This window comes from Salvia splendens, chromosome 10 (assembly GCF_004379255.2).
Source record: "Salvia splendens isolate huo1 chromosome 10, SspV2, whole genome shotgun sequence".
Taxonomy (NCBI): domain Eukaryota; kingdom Viridiplantae; phylum Streptophyta; class Magnoliopsida; order Lamiales; family Lamiaceae; genus Salvia; species Salvia splendens.
Genome location: NC_056041.1, coordinates 11598624 through 11606953, shown reverse-complemented (window position 1 = coordinate 11606953; position 8330 = coordinate 11598624).

Sequence of the window (8330 nt, the reverse complement as noted above, 5' to 3'; positions counted from 1 at the left end):
ACGACGAGTTGAGAATTATCTTTTACTAAGATCTCGCGCTGCCCGACGGAGAGGAATTCCCGCGCACAGCCGGTTCTTGCTACCGCCGATCCTTCGTTAGGACGCCGGTAAAACGGGATACGACGTATGGTCGTATCATCTGGTGCTTTCATCTGTGTACTCATGAGACGATACAACAACAACGGTAGGCAAGGTTGGGGCGCAAACCGACCCGACTACTTTCCGAATGGCTCGTCGCGCCGTGATAACGCGATTGGTCGCCGAGACAACGTCGGTTTCAACCGACAGCAGACCGACGAGGGGGACCGTGAGGGTTGCCCAGCGGAGGATGCGAACCACGATGATTCCGTAGGTTATAAATTGGATCGCTTGTTAGATAGACTCGACAGATGGGATTCAACAACAAAAAATGATAGTAGTGTATTTTTATAGGACTGGTGGAGTATTAGATATTCAACTACGCAATTAAAATTTTTAACTAAACAATTAATTTTATACTTAATTAAACAATTAGATATTTCAATAAATTTTTGGTCCAATTGGACGATTAAGCATTTCAATTGATCTTCTCTGGGATGTCAACTATAGATACATTGCAAATTCACTGTTCTCCCAATAAAAAAAATTTATCTTTAAAGGGTAGTTTGATTATTGAGAACAAAAAAAATTCTCTTTAAAGGGTAGTTTGATTATTAAATAATCTAATCCACACGCTTTGCGACTTTGTTGTATAATCCGCCGGCAAGTGATTCCAATGCTCCTCGCCGATGTATGTGTCCCGTTTAAATTTAATCACAATAGAAAAACAAAGACTAATTAGTTACAAAATCTCTCCACACACACACACGCACATAGTAATTAATTAAGATCAAGACTGAAAAAGAAAATGTATAAAACCTTTTATTTGAACAAGTAAATCTTGCTCAAAGATTAATGAGTTTGAACAACATGAATCTTTTCCCACTGAAGAACAAACATATATCATGATATGCTTCTCCAAATCTTTATCATTTTCGAGTCAAATTAAACATGCATCAGTAATTTGTAGAATACTATAGTTTTAATTTCTTCTAGTTTCGAAACATATTTTTTGAGTTGCTTTTATTTATGTATACTTAGTTCTAATGAGATGTTTATTTGTATATGCTGATATGCGGATAAATATTTAGGTGATGGAGTACGAACTAAACAAGCCCAATAGCAGGGACAGCTCGGCTAGCCCAAAGCCCAAGAAAGAGTTCAGTTCGGCCAAGAGTTCAGTTCGGCACAACCTAAGAGTTCGGCCCTAGCCTATAGCTCGGTAAAAGCCGACTAATCAAGCTCTGCTCTCAGGTCGGCATCAAGCTCTACTCTCAGATCGGCAAAACCTGCTCGGCAATAATTCAGTAGTTCGGTCTCAGCATTCGACCGAACTAGGAGTTAGTGGACTCATGAAAGGCCTCCACAACCTCCACTACACCCACGATCTATTTAGTGGTGTCAAGCAGTCATTAACTCATGCAGGATAGTGGACCCATGCAAGGTCGCCACGATCTCCACGACATCCACTACTTAATAAATGCTGCATGCCACGATCTTGGTTCAAAGTACAAATAGAACCTAGGTCAGATAGATAAAGGATCTTCTGTTAACTTCTGTAAAGCTCTCTAGAGTGAAAATAATCATATAGCAAGTCTGTGTTGTAAGCTGTAATTCTCAGATCAAGCAATACAAACCTACCCCCATTTCTCCCCGTGGATGTAGATTTACCTCAGTAAATCGAACCACGTAAATTTCCGTGTCGTGATATTTATTCTCTACCAGCATTTACAAACATCGGAAATTCGCGGACTCATCACTGGCGCCGTCTGTGGGAAACTCAGAACCAAATTTGTGATAAAGCGAGTTTTTGATCCTCCACCAAAAAAATGCATTCCAGATCACGTAACACCCATAATTCTGTCCGTGACAACCGTGAGGAAGTAAGTCTAGCTCGCAGGTCTGAAAAACGGCCTCGGGAGACATCTACTTCCAGTTCTCACGAAGGAGCAAGCCACTCCAGGAGTCATCGCACAGAATCTTCCCAGCAGCCCGATTTAAATGAGGTTGTCAAGCTGTTTTTGGCCGAGAAGCAGGAGGAGTTCTTAGCCTTCCTGCAAAAAAGCCAGCAGCCGGAGAAGAAAACGGGGGATTCTCCCTCTTCCTTCAGACATGAAAGTCACTACCGCAGTAGTGACGTGTCCTCCAGGAGAGAGAATCCTCACCCCCGACATGTTCTTCCTCGCCGAACTCCTTTTGAAAGAATTCAGAGGGCACCGGTACGAAGTAGATTGGGACCACGTCTCAATCCTGCTGAGACGCCACCCGCTCAGTTCGTACCATTGAACAAGTCAAGAGCGGAAATTTTCGAACTACATTCCGAAATGTTCGAAAAACCAAAACGGATGACGAAATCGGCCACACGCCGAAGTCGTGATGCATATTGCTCCTTCCATCAAACCCACGGTCACGATACCGAGGAGTGCCGAAATTTGGCTGCAGGTATTGATGTTCTTGTGAAAACAGGAACGCTAAAAAAATACCAAAGCAAGCAGCCGAAAAACAAAAAACAAAAAGCAGAGAGGTACGAGCTGCTTTCCTCAGAATCCGAAAAGGCAACAGGATCCCGAAGACGATGACGAGCAACAATATGATGGAGTAATCCTGACCATTGATGCTTTCCCTGCCGGGAAGACTAAATCGTCCCTGAAGCCGTAATTCCGGTTGAGATCGGCATACCCAGTTTCCGAACTCTAAACTTCTTCTCAGCAGAACTGAATGAGGATGGACTGAGAGCCGAGCTAGATCTTGCCGAAGAAAGAATAGAATTGGCCTGCATAAAAGCAGCCAAGTACAAGGAGCAAGTAGCCCGGTATTACAACCAAAGGGTGAAGAAGCTGCAACTTCAAGTGGGAGATCTCATCTTGAGAAACAACGAAGTCAGCCGAGCAGAAAAGCTGGGCAAACTCTAACCCACCATCAAAAATTTCCATATCGGGTGTCAGAAGTCCTCGGCAAAGGGTCTTATAAATTGACTCTCAAGTCAGGAGAATAAACGCCCCGAGCATGGCATATTTCCAACCTCAAAAAGTTCCATTTGTAAGAGACAGTTCAGTCAGTCTTATGTGTTTTCTTTGTTTTTTTACTTGTTCTTGTCTCTACGTGCGTTGTGTCTGTCTGTGTGAGTGTCGTCTCTTACAAATATAACTGAGGTATCTCGTTCTTCAAAGGCTGATCCCCTTTTTAGAACATACAAGCCAACGATTGTGCGTCAAAGCTTCTAAAGAGGATACAAGACCACAATTCAGCTTAAACAAGCAGTTCGTCCGAAACGAGCTGCAACAAGCCAACGATTGTGCGTCAAAGCTTCTAAAGAGGATACAAGACCACAATTCAGCTTAAACAAGCAGTTCGTCCGAAACGAGCTGCAACAAGCCAACGATTGTGCGTCAAAGCTTCTAAAGAGGATACAAGACCACAATTCTGCTTAAGAATCAAGCACTTCGTCTGAAACGAACTGCAACAAAAGTCCGATTCTCGCGATAAAACTTGCCTGAATTAGGACAAGGGAAAGTCCAATCCACGCGATAAAACTCGCCGAATTAGGACGACCAAGTTCGGTCAAAGAAGTTTACCTCATAAGACCGAGGACGACCATGTCTAGTCAAAGAGGTTTACTGCATAAGACCACTTCGGTTAACTGGGAAAGTCCGATCCACGCGATAAAACTCGCCGAATTAGGACAAGGGAAAGTTCGATCCCGGCGACAAAAATCGCCAAATTAGAACACAAACCAAGTCCGGTCAAAAGATGTTTATTTCATCAGACCAAAGACGAGTCCGGTCAAAAGATGTTTATTTCATCAGACCAAAGACGAGTCCGGTCAAAAGATGTTTATTTCATCAGACCAAAGACGAGTCCGGTCAAAAGATGTTTATTTCATCAGACCAAAGACGAGTCCGGTCAAAGATGTTTATTTCATCAGACCAAAGACGAGTCCGGTCAAAAGATGTTTATTTCATCAGACCAAAGACGAGTCCGGTCAAAGATGTTTATTTCATCAGACCAAAGACGAGTCCGGTCAAAGATGTTTATTTCATCAGACCAAAGACGAGTCCGGTCAAAAGATGTTTATTTCATCAGACCAAAGACGAGTCCGGTCAAAGATGTTTATTTCATCAGACCAAAGACGAGTCCGGTCAAAGATGTTTATTTCATCAGACCAAAGACGAGTCCGGTCAAAAGATGTTTATTTCATCAGACCAAAGACGAGTCCGGTCAAAAGATGTTTATTTCATCAGACCAAAGACGAGTCCGGTCAAAGATGTTTATTTCATCAGACCAAAGACGAGTCCGGTCAAAGATGTTTATTTCATCAGACCAAAGACGAGTTCGGTCAAAAATGTTTATTTCATCAGACCAAGGACCTAGTCCGGTCAAAGAAGTTTACTTCAAGGCCATTTTACATAAAGGAAGAAACCAAGCTAAGAGAAAGGAGACGAAATCATACTTCGCCAGCTTCGCCTCCACCTTCTCGGTGAGGTTCAGCTTCCTTCTCCTTATCTGCTTCGGCTTCAGCCTCCCTCGTACCCTTATCCAGAATGCCGAAGTGATTCACTTCGCTTTTCGGGGGGGGTAGTGATGGAGTACGAACTAAACAAGCCCAATAGCAGGGACAGCTCGGCTAGCCCAAAGCCCAAGAAAGAGTTCAGTTCGGCCAAGAGTTCAGTTCGGCACAACCTAAGAGTTCGGCCCTAGCCTATAGCTCGGTAAAAGCCGACTAATCAAGCTCTGCTCTCAGGTCGGCATCAAGCTCTACTCTCAGATCGGCAAAACCTGCTCGGCAATAATTCAGTAGTTCGGTCTCAGCATTCGACCGAACTAGGAGTTAGTGGACTCATGAAAGGCCTCCACAACCTCCACTACACCCACGATCTATTTAGTGGTGTCAAGCAGTCATTAACTCATGCAGGATAGTGGACCCATGCAAGGTCGCCACGATCTCCACGACATCCACTACTTAATAAATGCTGCATGCCACGATCTTGGTTCAAAGTACAAATAGAACCTAGGTCAGATAGATAAAGGATCTTCTGTTAACTTCTGTAAAGCTCTCTAGAGTGAAAATAATCATATAGCAAGTCTGTGTTGTAAGCTGTAATTCTCAGATCAAGCAATACAAACCTACCCCCATTTCTCCCCGTGGATGTAGATTTACCTCAGTAAATCGAACCACGTAAATTTCCGTGTCGTGATATTTATTCTCTACCAGCATTTACAAACATCGGAAATTCGCGGACTCATCATTAGGAATCAACAAGATTTTGCATACTAAATATTTGAGTTGACATGTCGTCCCATATAGGAAAAAAAGATCTTTAATTTGTCGAATTAGTTGATTTTCAAATAATGAGACGTCGAAATCGATCTTACGTCTCAGGAGTTTGAAAAGTAGAACAATTAATTATTACTATATGATGAATATAACCTTACCTTTTTACTGCCCTTAGTTTCTAATCAAGTTAGTATTTAATTCATTTTTCAATTTGGGGACCATATTAAACAATCTTGTGATCAATGTACTTGATCATAATATCTAAACAAGCTCGAGTTGCTTGAACAAACTTGCTCAATCGTAACATTAATTTATAGAATTAATTCGGAATATGGTTGATTTGTAGCAAATAAAAAGTATACTAATCTAAAAAATGTGTATATAATTACAAGTAAAAACAAAAGGCGTGATACTAAGAAATTAATCAAGTAATTAAAGCCCAAATAGCAATTTTTTCCCTTTTCAAATTAAGTTAATTATAATATTTTTCATAACTATTTCGACACATTAACTCATGAAATCAAACACATATAACGACTAGAGTAGCTGTACTACGCCTCTACGTAGCTAGGGACACTAGTCTGTGATAAATAAATACTATACTACTATATGATTCATTACTCATAAGTGTATCACGTTGACTCATTTTTCTGGTTTCCATTACATGACTAATTAGGATCTTGCTAGTATAATTTAAGGAGTAGTACATTAGTACTAGTATTTAATTTGTGTTTTTTACAATATCAATGTATAAAAATTAAGATCGACACGAATGCTAGGAACGTACAAGTAATTAAATTAACTATATAACAATATATTTATGTAAGTATGTATGTGTATGTATGATACGAGTATATCTATATAATATTCTCATATCTCTATTATTCCATATATTATTGATTTCCATATCTTTCCTATTTCTTATCACTAAGTTAGGTTATTAGGGAGTATTATAAATATGAGTCTTTATTATCTTTTGAAGGAATCATGGAAGCTTTTATCGTTCTGTCTTTTATTTTTCTACAATTTACTTTTTCGTCTTTGTTCATCGGTTGCTCGACGGAGACTCTCCGCGAACGGACCTTCAATATCTGGCGAATTCCCGCCAATTATCATTGATACGGGTTTCTCCGTATCATCTGGTGCTTTCATATTATCTCATCCTCTGTATTTCCGCCATCATGTCATACACCTACACTGACTACGTCCATCACCAATTCGACAGACAGTTCTCCTTGCCACTGTCCATGCCGAGCCCCACATCGTGTTGGTACCCCTAGAGACAAGACGTGCAATTTGGGTACCCCTATCCACATCCGGCGTGCCCGATTTCAGTGCTATCCTTTAGCGCGCCAAGGCCCTCTTCGGTGTTATATCCGTGCCCCGAACCTGACCCTCCCGATGGGAACCCGTTGTACACCCCTGCACAACCGCCTTACCAGCTCTTCCAACCGCCATCGTCTCCATATCAGCTGCCTTACAACGGTGTTGGCCATACAGAGCCTCTCGGCATGGCACGTGATCCGATGACGCCGAATTTGGAACCGAACCTACAGTTGGCTGCCTTGGTTTCACAGCTTGAGCACTTGACCGTAACTGTCGAGCTTTTAAGGGGTAGTGGTCCATTTCTAATATGGTATCAGAGCGGGCCCAAGTTGATGATGGATTTATCTCTTTATCTCTTCTCTTGCCTACCCACGTGATGGAAGTCCGATGTGTCATTCCGGCCCACACGTGAGGGGGCATGTTAAAATTCTTAATATCTTGTCCCATATCGACTTGGTAACGATCCAAACTCACCTATAAAAGTATGGATAACCCTCCCCCTTATAAGGCCTTTTAAGGGATGGGTGGCTCATTTCTAATACAATTGGCGTCTCGGATGGATGCAAACAAACGCTGCCTGGGTGATCCTCATGCCGGAATGAGGCCGACGAGCCATCTCCGCACAGCCGCCCCATTAGCGCTACAACTGTTGTCTCGTCCATGAATCTGCCCCCGCCAGCTCCTCCGTGCAGCCCTTATATAAGTGGAGATGAGGGCGAATTGTTAGACGATGACCCACTCCCACTAGCTGTGATCTCTCAGCCGGGCGACTCCAATATCATTCCAACATCGGTCCCTCATTTTGTACTTGCTGTTTTCCCCGGTTCTATAAAATTGGGGATTTCAGAGGGTATGAAACGCGACTGCTTTAGTTCTTCTCTCGGCAAGAGTAGAGTTACGGAGAAATTTCACAATTTGGATGATATAAGTTTTAATGATGGCGCGAATCCAATTGATGGTGATGTTGCAAGAATGAATCATCGACCAACATCGCTTGACGGTGATACACGGTGGATTCCCCCGCTCAAGGACACGTCGTGTTTGAGCATTCTGGGACGCGTGGACAAGCTTCCCATTTTAACGATGAATTTTGGCAACCACAATGGTGATCCTTTGATGATTTTTGATGGAGGTGATGAAGGAAGATGCTCTATTGTTCGGTGTGCGTTTGATCCGGGAGGAGATACCTCGCCAGAGCTTCGGCTTTTAACTCTCATCGTGGCTTCATGGTTTCCACCTTGAGGACAAGGTGAATTTTAACTGTGGGGGTGTTGATACGAGTATATCTACATAATATCCTCATATCTCTATTATTCCATATATTATTGATTTCTATATCTTTCCTATTTCTTGATCACTAAGTTAGGTTACTATGGAGTATTATAAATATGAGTCTTTGTTATCTTTTGAAGGAATCATGGAAGAAATATAATTATCTTTTATCGTTCTGTCTTTTATTTTTCTGCAATTTACTTTTCCGTCTTTGTTCATCGGTTGCTCGACGGAGACTCTCCACGAACGGACCTTCAATATCAGGCGAATTCTCGCCAATTATCATTGATACGGGTTTCTATGTACCAATGTACTTTTTCAAGAACCAAGTTGAAGAACAAATCGATAATGTACATTTTAAAATTAAATGAAAATGGTG